The sequence below is a fragment of the Cebus imitator genome, unplaced genomic scaffold (genome assembly GCF_001604975.1).
Source record: "Cebus imitator isolate Cc_AM_T3 unplaced genomic scaffold, Cebus_imitator-1.0 Scaffold164, whole genome shotgun sequence".
Classification (NCBI taxonomy): Eukaryota; Metazoa; Chordata; class Mammalia; order Primates; family Cebidae; genus Cebus; species Cebus imitator.
This window is the reverse complement of record NW_016107479.1, coordinates 1,972,941-1,998,137: the sequence shown is the minus strand read 5'-3', so window position 1 is coordinate 1,998,137 and position 25,197 is coordinate 1,972,941. Positions and strand designations below refer to the sequence as shown.

The 25,197-nt window shown below is 37.9% G+C and overlaps 1 protein-coding gene across 45 annotated transcripts in view; it reads left to right on the top strand.

Moving 5' to 3' along the window:
• PTPRD (protein tyrosine phosphatase receptor type D) overlaps positions 1–25,197 on the top strand; it is a 2,344,803-nt gene that overhangs the window by 615,522 nt on the left and 1,704,084 nt on the right. For all 45 annotated transcript variants that reach the window (XM_037744085.1, XM_037744087.1, XM_017544042.2 and 42 more), the window contains exon 3: positions 17,099–17,171. The gene's annotated coding sequence lies outside the window, so the exon portion shown is untranslated. The remainder of the gene's footprint in view (positions 1–17,098; positions 17,172–25,197) is intronic.

Here is a 25,197-nt window from a genome sequence, read left to right as displayed (position 1 = left end):
AGTCTGTGTATTGTGCATGATATTAATGATCTAATAATGTTCTAGTGACAGTAGAGTGAGATGATGTTTGAGAATACTGAGAAAGACAAAATGAGAGCAAATTATTTGATTATTCTCAAATCTAGATTCTTTGTATTTGTGGCTACTTTGTTTCTACATTTGTTCAGATAGCAGTGATTTTAACACTTCTGTCTGATCTCTTTTTGTAAAGAAATATAAATGTTACCTAAGTCTGACCCCATTTTTATATCTGCAAACATATACTACTGGAATATAGAGGCAGCACAGTAAATTAGAACAAAGACATCATTGCTGCACAATTTTTAATATAAATAAAAATTTACTAGCATAATTTATATCCTCTAAAATGTAATAACAATCTATTATGTCCTCTGTATTATGTAATCACAAAATATTATTTTAGAGAAAACTCATAAACATTATTTCTTCCTCCTGTTAAATAATATTCATAAACACAATTATAGGGAGAATATTCATTCCACACCTTCACAGTTCCAGTGAATTATAGATGTCTTTAACCGTAGATGGCCAGGGTGTTGAACAAGACAGAAGTTCTCTTAGTACCTTCCATGACTTTCCGAGATGGACCTTTTCTCTCTCATGTTAGACTCTCTTCAAAGGGAACTTGGGGGTCTAAATATTTGTTACAAATTCTGAGCTTTTTTCACTGTGTTACAAATAATAAAAAATACCCGATAATCCAAAGAGAAGAGTTTAATATAAATCACAATTGTCATAGCTTATAATCAAAATACTTGTTTTAGAACAGCAAGTCATTGTGCACACTCACTACTTTGAATATTTATCTTACTAAAGATAAAATAGACTTTGGAATTTTTCAGCTGTGTGCAGGAAGATCCTACATGAAATAATCAAGGGATGATTCTGCAGCACCAGTGGCTTCAACCTTAACTCGAATATCTCCTTGGAAACATTATATTTCTTCTTGTTTCTTTATGTCACTTTGATCTTCAGTTGTGAACCATCACCTCACCTTTTTTACATCATAAACCACTCTGAATTGCAGACCTAAACTACAAAACATCTTAGAAAAATGTACATATGCAATTCACACAATATTTTACAGACTTTTTCGGAAGGCTCATAGGAACTCCAAAATAACCTCTGAATCCCATAGAGTTTCATTGAGAGAAGATAAAGATCTCTAAGCTACAGGATTTTACTCCTTTACCAGTTGGTGATAACCGGCCTTTGTTTTCTACAGTGCTCCCCATGGGTAAATTATCACATTGAAAGAGAGGGATTTATGGTTTGAATATCAAAATGGCTTTCTTTCTCAAACATCATTCTGGTCTCTAAGTAAAGCAATGGATGTGCCACCTTTCAAACCCATATTCACTGTGATTGTTTAACTTTTTACATATATAGATTTCAGGTTTTGTAAAAACTAATGCCTAAGTGTATCAGAGAGGTAATATCAAATTTCTATTTTTAATTCACAACCAGAAAACATTTTATTTTCTGTAGCTTTGTGTCTTTAGAGCTTCATTATATCTTAGAGATTACCTGCTCTTACTGCTCTCTGTCTGTGTAGATGAGAACTTAACTCTAATTCAGAAATATCCAGTGCATGACCACATTTGATTTGTGTTAGAACTCAGATTCCATATATATAGATAGATAATATATATATTATATATATATATATATATAATATATATATTATTATATAATAAGAATAGAATTGAAGTATTCTCAGTTAAAATTCAGATTCTTTCTTTACTGATCTCTTAAACTCTTCAACTGTTTACATGTTACAGGTATTCAAAGAGTTTCACAAATACATTCATATTAGGTAAAGAAATAATCTCCTGGAAATTTTCTTTTTGTTTGTAATAAAATATTGTCAAGATTTTTTAAAATTCTGGATAATTACTTGTCATTTAGATTTATTTGAATGAGGCCTGGTGGGGAGAACAACAGTGTACACTAGTGTTGGTGACAAGCTACACCTACCCATGTAGTCTTCAGCCCTTCTATTTGCATCTCCCTTTCTGGTGGTTCTCCCATGGTCTCAGGTTTTCTGCATTTTAACTTCCACAATCAGCAACATCTCTGTCAGTTTCTTCACCAACACTAATGTATTTAGTAGTCTTGCCAGCAGCTTTGCTTGTTACCTTTCCTGAAAGCAACTGCATCTTAATAAGGATCCCAGCATATGGCAGTAGTGTAAAAGTGCTGAGGGTAGAATTCTACCCCAGCACAAGGATAGTAACATTCTGACCTCTCGGGAAATGGTCTGGACAGATAGGTTTCTTTTCTGCGGCTCTGTAAAGCTACTTTTGTGTAAGTTGGCAATCTATGGTGCTTTAATAGATTGCACTTAATAGATTAATCTGCTTTGAGGATTCATCTCCGAGTCTTCTATCTCCGTATGCCTCTTTATGCTGATTCCTCAGAACTGCATAATAGTAGGGCAGAAATGGAAAAAACTTTAAATTACACATAGAGAAATGACCCCTGTGGCAGCTGAACAGGTGAAAAGAGGGTTGAATTTGCTCTTATCTTTTATATGCCTACAGGGCCTTATTTGCTGGTGTTTAAATCTCTGGAAAAAAGCAGTAGAAAGTTTTAGTATTTTGCTACCTCTGCTACTGTGTTCCCACAGGGACAGTGCCCTATTTCTTACCATTATTCATCATCGTTCTGCTTCTAAACAGCAATACTTCTGAGGATGATTGTGTAGTGCTGCAGATGCTGCTTTACTTCAGCTAGGAATACATTCCAGAAATTCTGTCACTGAAGATGTGCTTCTAAGGAGGATGTTATTTTGCCACAAGCAGATGAGATCATATGTTATATTTAGGATACATAGGGAAGGCAACGTATTGTTCAAATGGGTTACAGCATAGATCTAAAGTTTATGTCTTATTTAAGTTACATTAACTTTAAGAAATGAATTTTCTTCTTTGTCCAAGGTAAAAAATTCTGTAAAAGTGCTTAATCATTTTCTGTATATGATTGTACAAAGAAAATTATAATTTCAGTAAAATTAAACCAGTTAGTGACATTTCCATATCCTTGATACATAGACTGCTGAGAATTTTTTGGCGTTTCTTGCTCACATTACATTTTTTTAGTGAATCTAGTAGAGCCTCTAATATAACAAGACAATTAAAGGATTTTGCACCTTCTCCATTCCTTAATTTTACACAGCAGAAAATAAAAAAATTGAAATTGTTGCTCCAAAATATAATATGCTTATTTCAGTAGTCCCATCTTATTTTAGATCCTTAAAAAGCAGGTTATTGACCTACTCAGAAAACTATTTTCTATAGATAAGATCTAAAACTATGTTTTTTTAAAGCCTTATTTTCCTAGAAATCAATTCCACTGAACTTCACATTTCTATTTATTTTCTTTCTAGCACATTCAAAATTAAAATGGAAACATCTTCGAGGATATAGTCAGTGTTTCACATACTTTCAAACTACCTCAAGATACAACTACACATTTCTCAAATGACAAATTTTTGTGTGGGCATGAAAAAATAAAATATCATTTACAATAGTTATATTTAAAAGCTGTTTTCTTTCACTAGCTGTGTAATATGCTTTTGGGAGCTGTTTAAATATATATTTCTTTTAGAGAAAGCATGTGCTTTTTATGAAATTTATGTTTTTCCATTCTTGTTTTTCAAAAACAGTGAAATACATTTACTTTAAGCAAAGGAAAAACATTTTAAAATATATCACCCTTCAAAACAACAAATAGAAATTGTGAAAGAAAAACAATCTCACCCACATTACAGTAAATTTGGTTAGCAAGAGGGTGGAGTTGCACAGTAATAGCTTTTAAGCAGATTATCACATTTTCAAATAGCACATACTGCACTTTGTGTGAAACTGAGATGGAAGAATACATTTCGATTTGATTAAATACCTTTAAAAGTGAAGTTTATCAGTGCTCAATTTAATTTTGCATTTAATACATTTTTACTTGACTCTCATTTTTTTGCTCCCATTTTGAAAATAATCTTTTCTTGCAAGGAAAGAAAATGCTTAAGCCATTTTTGCCTGTGACCACTGATTTAGGAAAAAGTTAACTATGTGAGTTCCATAAACAAGCCTGCAGAAACCAAATGTAGCCCCTTGTTGCTAAGTAGTTTGCTGTTGATTCTCCCTACATAGCTGGATAGTCTTTAAGTTGATAGGATCACTAATGTTTATTTGGAAAAACAAGGGTGGGTAAGCAGTGATTACATCCCACACTCGGGGTAGTGGCAATTAGGTTATAGTAATTTGGCTGCCTGTATAATTGGAATTCTCAGTATGTAGTTTGGGCAGAAGCATATCTGCTCCTTGGAGCCCTTATTAGGTGTATCTAAAATGTTTCTGCCAATTGTTGAATGTGCTGGACAGCTATCCATTTATTCAAAGCTACATTCAGCATGCATAAAAACTGTCAGTGTTCCTAATTCAATAACATCAAACTACAACAAAATGGGAAGACTTTTGGATTCTCTGGTCAACAGCGCATTCATTTTTATAAATCCATTTAACAACAACAAAAACTTGCTTATCTCACTTCTTTCTCTAATTTGAGCTTATTTTTCTAGACAGAGTTTTACCTACCAAACTCTAGTTTTACTGCTGTCATTCACTATTTTCATTCCAGTCGTATCCTCCCTTTGCAGCAAAGACATGCATTACTGAGAACAACGAGCAGCGTGCCTTTGAAATTCTGATTGCTATGCACTTGAACTAAAGGCAATTTAGGAGAATGGCATTTAAGCTTCTGAATTTTTTCCTTAGAAATTAGAATAATTAAAATTGTGAAGCTCAAATTTTAAATCACAGATGTCTCATATTCTTTGTTTGCCAAACAGACATAACATTGTTTTATTGTTTTCATCTTTAAGTTTTGTCCTCTCTGTTTCACATACCAAAGAAATTGCATCCAATTTGATAAATTCATCTGAATCAGAAGGTTAGAGTAGAAGAAAAAAAGGTTTTAGGGTTCATGTAGCACAATCCTACCCCTTTGTTGTTTTCCCCCAGGAAAGAAAACTGAGGACCATACTTAGTGACTTTCCATAGAACACAGATAGATAGGACATTTTAACTCAGGAGTTTTAGTTTATAAGCTAAGTGTTCTTTATATAAAGAAAATGTTTTTCAGGTGGAAATTAAAATGTGTTTAATTCATAATTGTAATCTAGCTTACTTGGGTAACTTTCCCCATTTTGTATTGCAACTTCTATTTTATATATGTAAACATGCACAGATTACAGCTTCATTAATAAGCCTGATATCTTGCACCAGCCTCTATTGTCCATTAGGTTTTAGTACTCCTAAAACTGAGTATTACAAGAGCTATTACAGGACTTTACTAGACCCTGAGCTCTTAAGTTCTTTACAATGTTCTGTAGCCCCTTTTTGGCTTCCAGTTTTAGGGGATACTATCTTCGGTAAGGAAAAGAGGTGGGATCCTTTAGCCTTATTCAAATTGGGCAGGCATTCTTTGCCTGTCCAAATTGTCTGTCCGTTGCCCAAACCTCAGGATTAATCCCTTCTTTAAATAATGGGAAGCATAGAGGGATTTCCTCCCTGATGATGTTCATATAGACAATGGCTCCTGCTCTGGCTAAGAGGTTTTGCCCTAGTAAGGGAGTGGGACTTTCTGACATGATAAGAAAGTCATGGGAGAAGAACATATCTCCCCAGTTACAGCTTAGGGGCTGGGAGAAATATCGGGAGACTGCTTGTTCTAGGACTCCTTGGACAGTTACAGACTTGGAGGACAATCGTCCCAGACAGGAAAATAAAACAGAGAAGACCGTGTCAGTGTCCAGGAGGAGCTCAACCTCCTGGACCTCTATGGTTAGCTTTACCTGGGGCTTAATAAGGGTGACAGCTTGTGCTGGTGCTTGCCCTGGGCACCCTCAGTCCTGCTGTTAGGTCATCTGGTTGGCCACCTCAGGCCCTGGGAACCTTCGTCCCCTGGGACATTGTGCCTTCCAGTGATCCCCTTGGCACAGCGGGCAAGGGCGAGGTGATGGCCCATTTCTCTGGGGACAATTTCTTATCAAATGTCCCATTAGAGAAAAGTGGTAGCAAGCTTTGCCAGCCTGGTGGCTAAACCCGAGCCTTCTTCTCCTCTGAGCCCCTTGGGTCTGCTTGCCTGAAGGCCATGACTAGGGCTGCAGCTTTTCTCTGGTCTCTCCTGTTCCTTTCAGCCTGTTCCTCTTGGTCTCTATTATAAAACACCAAGGTTGCTAGATTTAGTAATGATTCTAGGTTCTGTTCTGGCCCCAGGGCCAGCTTCTGGAGCTTTCTCCTAATGTCTGCTGCTGATTGTATAATAAATTTGACCTTTTGTATTAACTGACCCTCAATGGAGTCTGGTGACAGGGGAGTATACTTTTTTAAGGCCTCCCATAACTGCTCAAGGAAGGCTGTTGGATTTTCTTCCTTTCCCTGAGTTATGATGTACAACGTTGCATAGTTCACGGGCTTCTTCCTTAATCTCTCAAGTACGCAGGTTAATAGGTGCCTGCAACTCCAGTCCCCCTGTTCTGAGTCAGGATCCCAGTGAGGGTCCATGCTAGGGACTGCTTGTCTACCTATAGGGAATCTATCCTTCTCCTCTGGCGTCATTTGGTCATATATTTGACTAAGGTACCAGGTGTCCCCAAACTCTTGACCCGCTGCTACAGCAGCCTCTCTCCCATTGCTGGTTAGGGTTTGACTAAGCAATAACATATCTTTCCAATCTAATTCAAAGGACTGACCCAGGCCTTTGAATTAGATTGGAAAGATATTATGTTATTGCTTAGTCAAACCCTATATATGTGGCTGTCCGGGTCATCTGAAAATTTTCCTAAGTCCACCTTGATTTGCATTAAGTCAGAAAGTGAAAAGGAGTATGTGCCTTGGTTGGGAAAAATTCTCCTACTGCCTATAGGGGCAAAGTTGGGACACCTCAGTAGCTTGAGGTGCTTTGGCAACTTTGGCCTTCCCTGATTTCTCTTGGGTTATGGGAGCTGAGGAAACCTGGTCAGCTTTGGTGGAGGGAGGAGCTACAGGGAGTCCTAAATGTGGAGGTAGTCCTGAGGAGGGGCCGGTAGGGTATGGGATATAGGCCTTACATAGCTGAGGATTATTCCTTAGAGATAAGAAAACTTGAACATAGGGAACCTCAAACCATTTACCTTTGCTCTTATAGAACGGGTCTAATTGTACAATGGGGGTGTTGTAATTTATACTTCCCTTAGGAGGCCAGGATTCTCTACTTGGAAGAGGGTATTGCAGCCATGCTGTTTGGCAGAGAAAAATGAGCCGCTCCTTCTTCAAGGATCATGTGCCACATTGGTCCCAGTTATCCAGGATACACTTTAAAGGAGACTTTGCCTTGGGAAGAGTAGCGCCCATCTGAAACTGAACACAGGAATGGCCACATCCCTGGTTATTCCTTGCAACTGCTAGGCCTGTAGCATCCCCCAGTTATAGTGATAGCCCAGTGGAGTCCCCCAGTTATAGCACCTTCTAACTTCCTTGGCTCAAGATGCATGACCATCTTCCAGGGACCCCTGTGCTGCGTTTAATCATGCTTACCAGCATCATGGCACATGCTCACTGTCTGCATGTCCGTATTGACCACCATAAGGACATGGGGGACTGCATGGATTAGTGGTCCCTACTGGCATTTCCCTGAAACCTAGGCCAGTGAGGCTTGTGTGATGGGTACCAATATTCCCCAGCAAGAGTTCAATTAACATAGGTCTGATTATAAAACTGCCCTAGGAGGGTAAACTCCTAGGGAGGCACCTCTAAGCACAACAATCCTAAAGAAGGCTGGATGGCCACATGGCCAAGGCTGAAACAATGCCCTCAGGACTCAGGCCTCCTCCCCTACCCCAGTCTCCATTATAGGAATATGGCCTAGGGTTGTGGGGCCTGTAATTAACTATTTGAGCCCTGGACCAGGTCTGACTATGGTATTCTAGATGGAGAAGTTTTGCCATATGGAGAGCTGATCCTAGGCAAGACAAATTGTACATTACTAGATTCTGGCACCATTCACTTGGATTGGGAAATTTGTGGATGACAATAAACAGAATGTTCTATAGCCCATTAGTACCCACTGATAAGACTCTAACTCCATTGGGACTTAATCTAGCAATGCAGACTAAGGGAACTGGCTGTGTGCATTTATACTGCAGGAGGTTCTCATAGGCATAAGCCAAAGGGTACTGCAAGCATGAGTCACTGGGCTGTCACTGCCGGGCCAGGTCTGGGGCGCCAAAGCCGTGCCCCCCTTCCCCCCATAGTGCCGCTGTTCACCATGGCCATGTGTGTGTTTTGGGCCCATCCCTGTGCCTTTGCCTCCTCCCAAAAATGGGCTGCAGGCTGCTCCCTCAATGCACTGGGAGCAGCCGGACTCCCTGCGGCGCCTCCCTGTGGGCCCCTCCCTGCAGGCTGGATTGGCTTAGCTTGCCCGCTCGGCTTCTCCCGGAGCAGCAGTGGTGCCTGTACCTTTCAAATGCTGGCAGCCACGCTATTTGAAAGTGGGCCTCACAGCACATGCGGCATCCTGCTTGGGGGCTCAGTTCATGGCCGCGACTGCATGGCCAGTGAGCCAGCAGGCCTGGCATTCCTGGGTTAGTGGGCTGTCTTGGGGGGAGCATGCTCCTGCTCCACTCTGCTCAGGTGGTGGGGAGCACTGCAATATGCACAGCCCCGGGGCCTGGCCTGTCACACTCCATCACCCTCATCTGTGCTCTCCCATACCATAGGCAACTGGCCCAGAGAAACAAAGTACAGCCAGAAAAGGAAGCTGATTTGGAGAAGGCTGGGTGATGTGCCTTTAAAATTTGGCTGGCCTGCACTATTTAGAGGCTGGGTGGAGCCTTATTGGCTACCGTGCCTGCCTGACCCAGCTGTGGCCACTTGGAGTGTGCCCACCCAGCCCAGCCGCTGCTGTGTGCACGGCCCAGCCACGGGCCGGGCCACTTGCTTTCTGCAGACAGCATCTACCTGGTCCCACCTCCAGGACTGTGTGTGGTCTCATGCAGGCCTGGCAGCCCTGTGCTGAGTGCTCTCCCGCAGCAGATTCAAGAGAAGCGACTAGGACAGACTCCAGCAAGCTAATGGGGTCCCAGGCACTCACTGCTCCAAAGTAACACACTCTCCCACAACGTTTCTCCTGGCTGGCTCGCCACAGGTGTAACTGGCTGTCCCAGGTCCTTGGGCTCCGTCGCCCCAGGAACGGGAGAGAGGCCCTGGCCATGGTGAGCTTACCAGTTAAATAAATATCAGACCCAAATAATTTTGCAGAGAGCAATTTATTAGGCAGAGAGAGAGAGATAGAGAGAGAACTTCCATGCTGTTGTGGAAAGGGGTCCCAGAAAGGGAAACCTGCTCAGGTAAGGTGCAGTGGAGTTTTAACTTTGAAGTTATTCCTGCCCAGTTTATGTTTTTGTCCAATGAGAGGAGTTTTTTTCAAACTTCCTCTGGAGTGATCTTCGACTCTATGCTGGATTGGCTGCTTGACCCACAATTAAAGACTCCTCCCCCAAAGCTTTTGATGGGCTTTCTAAACAAAGGAAGTTCACCTGGAATTTTACCTAGCCTGAGCATGGGAAAGTTAGACAAAGAGCTCTAGGTTCCTGGATGGGGCGGGGGATGGAGTCATGACACTGGGAAGTTGTTGCCTTTGAATCCATGCCCCTTGTGGACTCCGGAAGTGAAGTTAACACAGTCCCTCAGGATGATCTCTTTTATTTCATAATTTTTGTAGATGGTTTCAAGTTTTTTTCATAATTCAATTATAATTTTGATTATTTGAATTTAATTCCATAGGAAATTGAGCTACAGAGATAGAAAGAGTTTTGTGAACAACAAAACTATGCATATGCCTATACACCTTTTTAATGTAGCCAATTGAAAACTAAGATGGCATTTAGGGTAAGGTTTTTCATAGTCATTCATTTTTTTACTTAGACACATTATAAACAACAGAAGAATAAAGTGTTTGGAATCAAGGTCAGAGATGAAAGTTTATTATCAGTTGTTAGGGGCTAGTATAAAGGGCAATCATTATTAAAATAATCTGGGAGAGAAGTGAAGATCTAAACCAAGGTCAGGGCCATAAGGATGGAGGGGAGGGAATGGATACAATAATAACACAAGATTTTATCCTCATAATCTATAGAACTAAGTGACTACAGTTCTCTGAGAATAGATGAATAAAAGAAAAATATAAAGTGAGTCCAAATTATCTGATTTGTGCAACTGGGCAAATATTTCCAAGGTGTAATGGTGAAGTGTATGGGCAGTCTGTTTGAGTCCCAGCTCTAATAATTATTAGCTATGTGAATTCAGGTAAATAACTTTATCTCTTTGAGGATCATTTGTATCATTTTCAAAATGGTGATAATATTAACATCTCCCGTATGAGGTTGTGGAGTAACTACATTAAGATATTAGAAGTGTATGATACATTATAAGTGTATAATCAGTGTTATCTATTGTTATTGTTCACTGAGATAGAGAACACAAAATTGGATTAGTAGAATAAGGGTAATTGGATATTTTCAAAATTTGAATCAAGGGTGTCTTTGGGACATTTATGTAAAAATGTTCAATTTGGGGGCTATATATTTGGGATTTATCAGGAGTAGGTTATTATTCAAGCCATGGCTTTGTATTAAGCCATTATGAGAAATGTGATAGAATGAAAAGGGCAAAATGTTAAAGATGAAGTCCTGAGAAAAATACGAGATACACATGATCAATAATTAAGAAGGCATAAACAGAGTTATAGAAAGAAATCAAGAGAAAAGTAGAATCATAGAAGTCAGGAGATAAGTTGTAAAATGGTACCAGTGTTCAGTAGAACCAAACATTAGATGATATCAATAAAATAATTTAAACCTGCATTTGGAATTATCAATATGAAGGTCATTGGCAATTTCAGACACATCAATATCAGTAGAAAGGCTCTCATTTACAAGGTGTGATGAAAAGGTTTGGAAATAGAGGTATTGAAATTAAACTACTTTTAGAGATAATATGACTAAAAAGAAAATGAAGAGCATAATAACTATATAGGCTGCAAAGCCTGTAAGAGCTTTGTTTCCTTTGTTTTTCTTTCTCATTTAAGATGAGATATTTGAGCTTTCTTTAAAGCTGCCTTCAATGGAATTATTTTCTAGATATTAAAGTTTCAGGTTAACAAAACAGCTTTTTGCATGTAAGATAAATGACATCTTCTCCAAGAAAATAAAGATTGCTGCTCTCTCAAATATTAATAGTCAATTCCCATGGAAAACTTTTCTTGTTTAAACCATCCATTAAATGTAAAGTGAATGTGTGTTAGTTTCTTAATTAGCTTGTTGTCTCAGTGCAATAAAGAAATACTCAAGACTGGGCAATTTATAAATCAAAGAGGTTTAATTAGTTCACAGTTTCACAATATACAGAAGCATGACTGGGAGCTTTTCCTCATGGCAGAAAGCAAAGCTGGAGCAGGCGTCTTCATATGGTTGGAACGGGAGGAAGGGTACGGAGAGGTACTGCACACTTCCAAATGACCAGATCTCATACTTACTCACTCTTGGTTCAACACCACCAAGGGGAATGGTGTTAAACCATGACAAACCGCCCCCATCATAATCACCTCCCACAAGGCCCCACCTCCAACACTGCAGATTATGATTTGATATGAGATTTAGGTGGTGGCAAAAATCCAAACCATGTCAGTTTTTTATTTTATATATTATTTTGTGGGGCGTGGTGGCTCACTCTTGAAATCTCAGCACTTTGGGAGGCTGAGGCAGAAGGACTCCTTGAGTCCAGGAGTTTAAGACCATTCTGGGGAACATAGTGAATCCCCATCTCTACAAAACAAAATACTAAAACATTAACTAGGCATGGTGGCACATACCTGTAGTCTCAGCTACTTCAAGGAGACTGAGGTGGGAGGATCACTTGAGCCTGAGAGATTGAGGCTGGAGTGAACCTCGATTGTGCCACTCCACTCACCTTGAGCAACAGAGTGAAGTCCTATCTAAAAATAAATAAATAGATAAATAACAGAAATTATTTGTGCTGTTTGTGGAATCCTGGCAAAATGTGTGTATGTGTGTATGTGTGTGTATGTATGTGTGTGTGTCCTGCTGCTATTCAATTTGATATCTAAGTGGTCAGTTCTCATTTTATGGTGGGCTACAATCTGAGTGTGATGCTTAAATGCTGATAAACTTGGTGCTTAGTAAGCAAATGGGCTTTAGAATGTTTATCCAGGCTTGGCAGTCAAAAACATCAGGGAGTCAAGCATGTGTGTAACACGCTGATGCCCATTACCTGTCAACAAGCTACTATTTGTGTGTCATAGACGTCAAGGAGAAAGGGATCCGAATAGGGCTGAGAAAGCAGAGATTCCACTAGTGTATGTAAACTCTCAGGCCTAACCTGTCCTGGCTTTTATTAAAATAATTAATAAATTCATATCTTTCTTTGAAATACCTAATACTGCATTTATTTGGGAGATAAGCAGTGTGAGTGTCAGTGGGTGTACTGTCAGATACCAATGTTGAATATGTCTAAGAGTGAAGCTTATTTTAGACCTACAGGCCTGCGGAAATCTGAAATGATCATTGGTCAGTTACGTTCCACCTCATTGTTTAGACAGTCACCTATGTCCTGCCAAGTTCTAAACACAAACAAATGAAGATATAGGCTTTCTGCTTCCTGAACAGGGGCCAAAGTTAGTTGTCAGAAGTATTTATTTATTTCTTATATTCTGCCTAATTTTATATTAATTAATGGTTATTAATTAGGAAACCATTAAAGGAATTTCATTAATAAGGAATTAAAGCTATCATATTTGGTCACCATAAAATTTGGGTTGGGGGAAATGGACTGTAAGATTGGTCTGGAATGTTAATTAGCAGGGTGATGAGACTGAAGGGAGGCTGAAATGATGAGGGTGTGGAGAGGTAGACCCAGGGTCAATCTGGATAGGGGACTAGGAATAGCCAGAAATTAAAGACATAAATGTAAAACCTAAAACCATAAAAACCCTGGAAGATAACCTAGGCAATACCATTTCGGACATAGGCATGGGGAAATATTTCATGAGAAGATGCCAAAAGCAATTGCAACAAAAGTAAAAATCAACAAATGGGATCTCATTAAACTAAAGAGCTTCTGCGTAGCAAAAGAAATTATCAACAGATACACGACTCACAGAATGTGAGAGAATTTTTGCTAACTATTCCTTTGACAAAAGTATAAGACCCAGCATCTATAAGGAACTTAAACAAATTTACAAGAAAAAAATACCACTTTAAAAAGTGGGCAAAGGACATTAACAGACACTTCTTAAAAGAGACATACATGTAGCCAACAACCATATTGAAAAACAGCTCATCATTAATCATTAGAATAATGCCAATTAAAGCCACAATTAGATAGCATCTCATACCAGTCAAAATATCTATTATTAAGAAGTCAAAAATAATACATGCTGGCAAGATTGTGGAGAAAAAAGTAACACTTATATACTGTTGGTGGGAGTGCAAATTAGTTCAGCCACTGTAAAAGACAGTGTGGAGACTCCTCAAAGAACTGAAAACAAAAAATAACATCGACCCAGCAATGCTATTACTAGGTATATACTCAAAGGAATATAAATTGTTCTATTGTAAAGACACATGCATGTGTATGTTCATTGCAGTACTATTCATAATAGCAAAGACATGGAATCAACCTAAATGACCATCAATAATAGACTAGATAAAGAAAATGTGCCACATATATATCATGGAATACTATGCAGCCATAAAAAAGAACAAAATCATGTCCTTTGTAGGGACTTGAATGGAGCTTGAGACCATTATCTCTACAAAACTAATGTAGGAACAGAAAGCCAAATACTGCATGTTCTCTCTTATAACTGGGAGCTAAATGATGAGAACACATGAACACATAGAGGGGAACAACATATGCTGCGGCCTATTGGAGGGTGGAGGTTGAGATGAGAGAGACGATCAGGAAAAATAACTAATAGGTATTAGGCTTAATACTCAGGTGATGAAATAATCCTCACAGCAAATGCCCATGACACATGTTTACCTATGTAACAAGCCTGTATGTGTACCCATGAACTTAAAAGTTCTCTTTTTAAAAAAAATTTTTAAAAAAGTAAAGCCAGGAGTTGAGACAGAATGCAAGAAGAAGAAAGAGTAGAAGTCAGGAATTTATGTGGAAGAAACAATTTAGAGGTTAAAGAATCTAAAGTTATTGTAAGAAAGATAGAATTTCAGTATGATAAATTTAATTTTAGCTTTATTTGTGAATTGAAGGCAATTGTTTGCATTATTGTATTTATGATTTTTATGAGGCATTCATAACAGGCATTTTATATGTCTCTTCATTATGTGCATATTTTATTAGATAATTAGATACATTTTATATCTGTTAACAGAATTCTTTTGTTTACAAAGCCTAAAAGATAAAAGACTTTGAAGAGAAGCGTACATTTTGTCTTTTCAATTTTTCTTATAATTGTAGACCTTTATAACCCTCAGAAACCCTCCCTTTTATATAATTTATTTGGCAATTAGAGTAGAAAACATATTTTGTAAATTTTCCTTTTCTCCCAAAATTGCATGTCTCCTTAACTGCTAGTGTTTGTAAAATATTGCATACTCAGCTCTAGTGTTCTAAGAATTAAAATCAGTGGCTATGGGATAGGATTTATTTTTTGACTTAGATGCTCATGGAAGTTTTGAAAATGATTAGTATGAATGAAGAATGATAAATTGGCTTCTAAATTTGTAATAACAGATCTTATGTAAGTAGTGACTCTAAAGGTAAACAACACTTTTTTACACAACGCATGTGTTCTTATGTGTGTTTGCATGTGTATGTGTGAGAGAGAATCTGTTATTCACTTCTTTTTGTGAAAGCTAAAACAAAGTGTAAAATGCCAAAAACAATACAACACAGAAGAAATAAAACAAAAAGAAACAGCAGGAAAGCCAACTTCTAAGAGCAGAGAGAGAAAAAAAAAATCCAAGCTCTTCTAAGAGTAAACTGTGTAACATCAGGCAGTAATCCAACCTGCTTAAGACTTGTTTTCCTAACCCTTAAGTGGGGAGGGTGCTGTAAGCTATATCCATCTCTAAATTAAATGCATTCTATAAATATTGATAAAATGATTTTTATAATAAATCTAATAACTTGTGAAACATCTTCCGGAAAGAAAAAGAGTATTCATATGCAAAAGTTTCAAATACTGTTATTATTAAATATTACCTTATTTCTGGAGAATAAATGGCTGGTTTAGGAAGAAGGACTGGTTGGGGAATATATAAAGATTGTAGCACAAAAAGCTCAAAATTATATTCAGGTCTTACAAAGACCATATTTGTTAATGGTAATGTACAAACACTGAGGATGTTCAAGGACAGAGCGATTAACATAGAGGCTCAAATTAAGAGTCATTTAAAATCTTACTTAAAGGCTGGGCACAGTGACTCAAGCCTGTAATCCCAGCACTTTTGGAAACGAAGCAGGCAGACAAGGTAACATGGAGAAACCCTGTCTCCACTAAAAATACAAAAAAAAAAAAAAATTGTGACTCATACCTGTTTTCCTAGCTACTTGAGAGGCTGAGGTGGGAGGATCACCTGAGGCAGGGAGGTTGAGGCTGCAGTGAGCTGTTATTGTATCATCGCATTCCAGTCTGAGGCAGAGTGAGACCTGGTGTCAAAAATTTTTTTTTACATAATTAAAATTTTAATGTATTATAAAGAGATGTTTGATAATGTTGGATGCCAATACAGAATAGAATGTCATTTTTCTTTTAAACTCCCCAATACAATCCCATATGTTTATATAAATACATATATATGTATATGTGTATATATATGTGGATGTATAACTTTTTGGCTTGTTTTCAAGGAAACATTGATTCTAAGATTGCTTGAGATTTGTTGGGGGAGAGTTACAAAGGGCAGAATCCTTTATAAATTGCTACTTTTAAAATTTTCAGTTCTGTGCTTTGATGATTTGTAAAATTATCTTTCCTGTTCTCTCCTTCTAGCATTCCTTTCCATTTAGCAGTATATGTAATTTGTAGACATGGCTAGCCTATTAGTGTAGGTGGAGTGAACGGCTCTCAGTAGATTGCTTGTATTTCATTTCCAGCTCTACCAATTTACAGACCAAGAGACTTTGGGCAAGTAACTGAAATTCTGTTTGCCTCAGGTTTCCCATCTAAAAGAGAGAGAGAGAGAAAAAGAGAGAGAGAGAGAGGAAATCAACAGTAAGTCCCTTCTACCACATTAGGTTGCTCTGAAGATTAATATGATATATATAAAGCACCTGGCACATATTAACTGCTCAATAAAAGTCATTTGGCTTAGGTTCTGAAAAAGTCAGCAGAAAAGTATAGTAGTACCTTGCACTTTTTTAAACATTATTCATTAAAGCCCTGTAAAAATATTAGATTTCATTTTCTACTAGTCCTAAGCAAGAATTGCAGTATTTTCCTTTTGAAAACCTTAAGTCATTTATAAGTCAGTGAATGGATATTTTGGCAGTGATCATTTCAGGCATGGGTAAGTAGGACTGTGACTCTTCAATTAATATATGGGCATGAGTAGATCTTGCCCTTGCTAAGTAGTCACAATACCAAAGTTCTACCATATTTTGAATACACACAGAAGAGAATCAGATTGCTGAATTAAAAATTTATTAGAGGAAATAAGGCAGATCCGTGAAAAAAGCAAAAAGATAGATGAGGTAATGTGTGTTAATATTAGAATAAACCTATGAGTAAAATAGAAATTTAAAACTTATGGCTTTCTGAACTAGGTGAAATTAGAGCATGGTTTAGAAAGAGTAACATTGGAGAACAGGTAGCAAGTGAAGAGTCTAGGAAGAAAGAAATGTTGAAAATGTAGGTATATGTAGGAAAGGGGTCAGATGTGGATAATCACAGTGAACCCTAAAAGTTCATTCCTTTGTTGTCAGTACTGACTTAAATGTGACATAACTGTCAGAAAATGTGAATTAAAGCTATCTCTCATTTTTCCTTCCAGGGAAATCTTGAGGAGTTGGATACTTTTCATCCTCCAGTCATAAAATCATCTCGTAGGGGGAGGCTGCACATTGGTAAGTCTCACTCATTCTAATTTTTCTATTTAATGCTCATTTTAATACAGTCTTTGTCTTGGTTGTAATGTACAACTAGTGTGATTCAAAGGATGTCAACATCATTGCTCAGCTAATTATAGAATAATTATTTTTTAAAAAAATGGCCAGGCGCAGTGGCTCACATCTATAATCCCAGCACTTTGGGAGCCCGAGGTGGGCAGATCACGAAGTCGGGATATTGGGACCATCCTGGTCAACATGGTGAAACCCCGTCTCTACTAAAACTACAAAAAAATTAGCTGGGCGTGGTGGCACACACCTGTAGTCCCAGCTCCTCGGGAGGCTGAGGCAGAAGAATTGCTTGAACCCAGGAGGCAGAGATTGCAGTGAGCTGAGATCGTGCCACTGCACTACAGCCTGGGTGGCAGTGCAACACTCTGTCTCAAAAACAAAACAAAACAAAACAAATTATAATATCATGATTTTACTTTTATTTTGAATTACTCTAATAATAGGAGTGCTATTAAAACTTGTAGCTATAAAATTAAAATTACACACTAGAATGGAAAGTAGTATTTTTAATTTTAAAATTGTGTTAGTATTACTTAGAGCTAATTTTTAGAATATTATATATATTGACACCTTGGCCCACAGGCAATAGTTGAGTGAGCATCCATGAAGAGATCTGAAGTTATAATTTTAAAAAAGCTAATAAATTATACTTATTATATAAATGTTATGTCATAAAACCAAATATGTAGCTTTTATGCTTCAATGCATTGTTTCTCTTTTACCAGTAAATAGCATTAGTATTTCTTGGTATCATGTTTCTGAGCAACACTCACCCCCATTTGCCAACTCTCTCACTCACTCTCTCTGTCTCTGCTGTCTTTTACAGGTACGTGCACAGAAACATACATACATACACTTACATAACCCTTAAAATATTTATCACATCCAGGCTACTATTAGTTAATTTAACTTTCCCAATTCATGTAAACTACAGACTCAGCAGCACTTCTATGCCCTCACTTTCTGATTAGTGGGAGGTTTTGATAGAACACTTCATCAGGTAAAAATGCTCAATCTGCACTCAAGGTAATGTACATTGCTATAAAATCACATAAATTTACTGCTGTCTTTATAGATAAATAATAGTAAAAAATATAAACTGCACACAATTGAAATGTAAGAAGATATAACAAAAACAGTTATGTACAGAAATTAGTAAAAATTAAATTTTGGGAATACCAATCTTAAAAATCCTCTGATTTTTCTGATTTTTATCAACTTCCGAAAGTTCTATTGAACATGCAAAGACTATTCAAAAACACTAATTCTAAGCATTAGATTGAATATATTGCATGTTACAAGGCAGCCAGTGTGTTTTTACATTTATATATACAAATAGGCTTGTACGTGTGGCTGATGTGGAAAAAAATTCGCTGGATCAAGAGTTTAAGGAGACTTAGAAGAATCCTCAGGGATCTTATCTGAATATTCATGTTCTGGAAAGTTTAGGGAGTGAATTTCAGGGAGGTAGTTATAGAGAATCAAGAGCCAAATAATAGGGTTGAACACCTTGTATCCCACAGAATATATCCAAAGGTACCTTTGCAACCTTTTCAAGTTGCCATCTGCGGACACACACCCATTTATGATTACTGTATTGTAGAACCCCTTAGCCATAGATAAGCTTACTAATTTTTTTCTCAGTAGTGTCTTTAGTTTTGGGCTATCAGATGTTATACTGTGAGAAGAAAAGAGGAAAATTAAAGGCTATAGAAAGAAACTATTTAATCCAAGTTGTTTCTGCAGTTGTAAACCAAGAATTCTACAAAACAGTTGTTTTTCACAGTGTATCAGATAATTTCCTTTGTTGAGTATTAATCGAGATCTCACATTCCTACTCCTTCCAATAGTAGCTCACATTTAATCAACGCTTAATTCAAATCCAAAATCAGGCAGGTAGGATATTAAGTGACAAATTCAAGACATTCTAGACTAGCAAGCCTTCATTACATCTTTAATATAAAAGCATTCCTAATTCCTGATTCCATTTATTTGGGACTTCTCATTCAAAATCTAATACTGCTGAACCAGTTCAAAATCCATTTAAATGTTCTGTTATCCAGGGACCAATTCACCATTTCTTGTCTTCAAAAGAAAAATGCATACCTTTCTGAAATACAGATACATTGTATCCACATCATTCCTTTGATCTACAAATCTAGCAGACTGTATCAAAAGAATTAGGATCTGCTGGGAAAATTCTGTGTATCCTTAATGACATATCTGTATTAGGGTTCTCTAGAGGGACAGAAGTAATGGGATATATATATATATATATATATATATATATATATATATATGAGGTTATTAAGTATTAATGTACTGATCACAAGGTCCCACAACAGGCTGTCTGCAGAGTAGAGGAGGAGGAGAGCCAGTCTGAGCCTCCTAACTGAAGAACTTGGAGTCTGATATTTGAGGGCAGGAAGCCTCCAGCATGGGAGAAAGATGTAGGTTGGGAGGCTAGGCCAGTCTCACCTTTTCACATTTTTCTACCTCCTTTATATTCTCTGGCAGCTGATTAGATGGTGCTCACCAGATTAAGAGTGGGTATGCCTTCCCCAGCCCATTGACTCAAATGTTAATCTCCTTTGCAACACCTTCACAGACACAACCAGGATAAATACTTTGCATCCTTCAATCCAATAGAGTTGACACTCAGTATTAACCAACAAAGTATTGATTATGGCATTTTCACAGGTCACCCAGCTGTTAGATAATTCATTTAAATTCAACTATATTTTGGGGATCAATAATATGCACTGAGTCATACTGCATATTATTTAGCTTGTCTTAAAAAAATAATTACTACCTGGCACTATGTTCTCTATACTTGGACCCTGGAATTGGTCCATATTTTTTTTCTATAGAAAAACAAGGACAGATAGATTAATTTGTTTAGCTCCTTCATTTTGCATTGGATTTTTTTTTTTCTGAGTAGGCATTCACTTCACAAAAGTATCTGTGTTGTCTACTATCTACCAAACACTTAAATAGGGAAAAGTTAGTTTGCTACCTTCCCAGAACACAATGAAGACTTAAGCAGCTTTGTACCCAAAGTTCAAGATTGCTTGTGAATAAAATGACAAACCATAGAGTCCAAAGGTGAAGATGAAGCAGGATGTAAGTATGACAAATTGCTTGATTTGTACCTTCACTAAATAGTCCATGGGTAGTATTCAGGACACAGGACCCCATTGATCAAAACCGAGATTTTTGTCAACTGGAATTTTTCTATGGGATAGATTCTCCATGTGGACTCCAGTCTTTTTCTCGCCCATCACCAGGGCCCTGATATGTTTGACCCTTCTTGTTTCCCTGAGCCTTCCCTTCAACCAGGTATCCCTCTTAGGAGTTCACATTAGTCTAGTCACTCATTTTTATTTTCTTTTCAGTCTGTAGTTTTTGTGGTAGAACTTATCTACTCTTGTAGCTTCAAGCATCATTTCTATCTCATGACACTCTGATCAATATGTACTCCTAAGGCTTCAATTCTAAGAAACAAATCAACATATCTATTTGATAGCACATTGGCTTCTTACCTTCTAATATATGAAAATTGAATTCCAATGTTCTCCCACAATCTCCCTTTTTTTCCCCATTTCTGTAAATTAAAGGGTCATCTACCCAGTTTCCCCCGCAACAAAAACCTAGAAATATATTTGACTTCTTTCTCACCTATCTTATCAATTAACTCACAAAACCTTATCAATCCCATTGTATTAGTTCGTCTTCATGCTGCTAATAAAGACATACCTGAGACTGGGCAATTTACGAAAGAAAGAGGTTTAATAGACTTATAGTTCCACATGGCTGAGGAGGCCTCACAATCATGGCGGAAGGTAAAAAGCACTTCTCACATGGCCGCAGACAAGAGAAGAAAGCTTGTGTAGGGAAACTGGTTTTTTTAAACCATCGGATTTCATGAGACTTATTTACTATCAGGAAAACAGCACAGAAAAGACTCACCCCCATGATTAATTACCTCCCATCTCGTCCCTCCCACAACATATGGGAATTCAAGATGAAATTTGGTGGGTTGGTGGAGGTGACACAGCCAAATCATATCTTTCTGTCCCTAGTCCCTCCCCAATCTTTATCTTCTCATATTTCAAAACCAATCATGCCTTTCCAACAGTTCCCCAAAGTCTTAACTCATTTCAGTATTAACTGAAAAGTCCGCAGTCCAAAATCTCATCTGAGACAAGATAAGTCCCTTCTGCCTATGAGCCTGTGAAATCAAAGGCAAGTTAATTTCTTGCTAGATGCAATAGGAGTTCAGGCATCTGGTAAATACAGCCATTCCAAATGGGAGACATTGACCAAAACAAAGGGGCTACAGGCCCCATGCAAATCCAAAATCCAGCAGGGTAGTCAAATCTTAAAGCTCCAGAATGATTTCCTTTGACTCCATGTCTCACATCCTGGTCATGCTGATATAAAAGGTGGGTTTCCATGGTCTTGGGCAGCTCTGCCCCTGTGGTTTTGCAGGATATAGCCTCCCTCCCAGCTGCTTTCATAGGCTGGTATTGAGTGTCTGTCGCTTTTCCAAGCACACAGTGTAAGCTGTCAGTAGATATACTATTTTGGGGACTGGAGGATGGTGGCCCTCTTCTCATAGCTCCACTAGGTAGCACTCCAGTGGTTACTCTGTGTGGGTGTCTAACCTTACATTTACCTTGCACTGTCCTACCAGAGGTTCTCTATGAACATCCTGCCCCTGCAGCAAACTTCTTCCTGAACACTCAGGTGTGTCCATACATCCTCTGAAATCTAGGCAGAGGCTCCCAAATTCCAATTCTTGACTTCCGTATAGTTGCAAGCTCAACACCACATGGAAGCTGACAAGACCTGGGATTGTACCTTCTGAAGCCATGGCCTGATCTCTATGTTGGCCTCTTTCAGCCACAGCTGGAGCAGCTGGGACACAGGGCACCAAGTCCCTAGGCTACAGATGGCCCAAGGATCCTGGGCCCCACCCACAAAACCACTTTTTCCTCCCAGGCCTCTGGGCCTGTGATGAGAAGGGCTGCTGTGAAGAGTCTTCTCTGACATGTCCTGGAGATATTTTCCTTATTGTCTTGGTGATTAGAATTTGACTCCTCATTACTTATGCAAATTTCTGCAGCCAGCTTGAATTTCTCCTCAGAAAATGGAATTTTCTTTTATGGTCTGCTTTCCTTATAAAACTGAATGACCTTAGCAGCATCCAAGTCACCTCTTGAATGCTTTGCTGCTTAGAAATTTCTGCCACCAGATACCTTAAATCATCTCCCTCAAGATCAAAGTTCCACAAATCTCTAGGTCAGGGGAAAAATGCCACCAGTCTCTTTGCTAAGAAATAGCATAAGTCATCTTTGCCCTAGTTCTCAACAAGTTCTTCATCTCCATCAGAGACCACCTCAGACTGGACTTCATTGTCCATATCATTATCAGCATTTTGGTCAAAGCCATTCAACGAGTCTCTAGGGAGTTCCAGACTTTCCTACATTTTCCTGTCTTCTTCTGAGCCCTCCAAACTGTTCCAACCTCTGCCTGTTACTTAGTTCTAAAGTCATTTTCACATTTTGGGGTATCTTTTCAGTAGCACCCTACTCTACTGGTATTAATTTACTGTATTAGCCCATTTTCATGCTGCTATTAAAGAAATACCAAGACTGAGCAATTTATAACAGAAAGAGATTTAATGGACTTACAGTTCCAAGTGACTGGGAAAGCCTCACAATCATGGCAGAAGGTGAAAGCCATGTCTCACATGGCAGCAGACAAGACAAGAGAGCTTGTGCAAGGAAATTTCATTTTTTAAAAACCATCAGATCCCCTGATGCTTATTCACTGTTACAAGAACAGCACGAGAAAGACCTGCCCTCACAATTCAGTTGCCTCCAGCCAAGTCCCTCTTACAACACATGGGAATTCAAGATGAGATTTGGGTGGGGTCACAGCCAAACCATATCACCAATTAAGGGGCAGATGGGAAATATTACAGGAATAAGAAAAAATGTATTCCAATATATTTTTAAGCCATGTTTAAAATTCATCAGTGGAAACAAAATCCATTAGGAAAACCAAAATAATCACCCTCATCTAACAGAGAAAAAGGCAATTCATATCAAAGTAAGAGGTAATGCTGTCACATTTTAGCATTTAGTTCAGTGCCTTTTACTGGAAATTTCAATCTCTATTATTTTATTTCATTAATAATTTAGCAGTTTCTACTACATATATGTGTATATATATAAATATTTTAGAAACATTATATTAGTTGCCATAACCATGACAAATTCAATGCTCAAAACTTTTCAATAGACAATATCAGAGAGAAAAAAGTTATGTACCATATATTATCATAACAAATGCTTCCACATATATTGACTGAACATGTATGTTCTTCTCTTATTTTATATTTTATAATACATGTGACATGCTTACACTTGACAAAATATTAATCATGTTTTAGTATTTTTGTACAGAAACTTAGTATAGCCAAAATATTGTTGGAAGGATATACCTGTGCATCTCTCTATGATGGTAGACCATGTTTTGAACTATGGAATCTTTGTTTCCCTGACAGCTTGGTAAAGGTCAAATTCTATCTGCCTCTCTTTCCCCCCAGCTTTAATCCCTGTGCTTTTATCTCAAACAACTATTTTGAACAACATGATGAAAAGTTCCCATTCATTCGCTAAACATATATTTTAATTACTGGAAGAGGAAATTTTGGCTACCTATGGACATATGATACAATAAAATAATTCACATTGTATTTCACTTTCTATTTATTTATAGTAGACATTTCCCCCCAAGTGTAAGATTTTCAGGAATCTGACTCTAATTCCTATCAATGGCCAGAGTGAACTGAATTAATAGAAGGAATTACCCCTTTTTATTTATTTTACCAAGGCCAAGTCTCTGGAGAAATGCTTCGTTATTGCAGACAATACATTCTCTGGTTTGCTGGCTGGCTTTAATGGGATGTTAAAATCGATCGGAGCTATCTCTCTGTCACTTGAGAAGCACTGTAGGTTTTGTGGTGTGTTGTAATTTTATATCCTTCTCATGTCTTTTTTTAAAAGACACTCACCAAACCAAGTGTCTTACTTGCTTGTGAGACCACAACTTCCTTTTTCTGAGGAAATAATTCTTGTAAATGTATAATGTACCTGGAATCCAGGTCCCACCATGATGGTTGTGTCAAAGTCATGATAGGTAATATTGTCTACTGTGAACACTACACGGAAATTGTGGGGAGGTTCAGATTTTGCTGTTTGCAATTGCTAACAGTGCTCCTCTGTTGAGAAAACAATGCCCCCATGTGATGGCAGGTTTATTACTGTAACCGTATTGTGACTTCTCCAGAGGATGAGCACAGATTGTGGGCTAAGATAAACAAAAATGATTTTTTGTCTACCATTATCTTTTTTGATTCACTCTATTTAAACAGTTGTTTCCATGACTCTTGAGAAACTTAGGCAGGCAACTTGACTTTTCTGGTAACTTTTAGATGCTAAAAATATGTTCACAATCATTTCAAATCTTTAAAACAATGTCAATTTATTTCTAGTCCCATGGTTATTTAATGTTGAAACCCGTCTTCTCTGCCAAGTTTGTACCGTTTGTAGGCTAGTAGTCCAAGAAGGATGGAGTCATCATCTTCTTTCCCTCTTCTTGTTCTATCTTTGTACTATTTCTCCTCCTCCAGCTTGCCCAAGGCAATGTTTGGCTTCAGGGCATGGTGAGAGAAATATATGAGGAGCAGTCAAATTCTTAGTTAAATGACATTGGCTTGGACTGGTCATTATTTAAAGCTGACACTTTCTCATCAGTACATTTGTGTACTGAGATATATTACAGCACCATTGGTTGTGCAAGTGGTGAAGTCTACTGAGATCCATTGCTTAACCCTTCCTTAGTCCTGAGTTAACTCAGGACTGAAATTAAAACTGAGTTTTAATTTCTCTTTCTTTCTTTC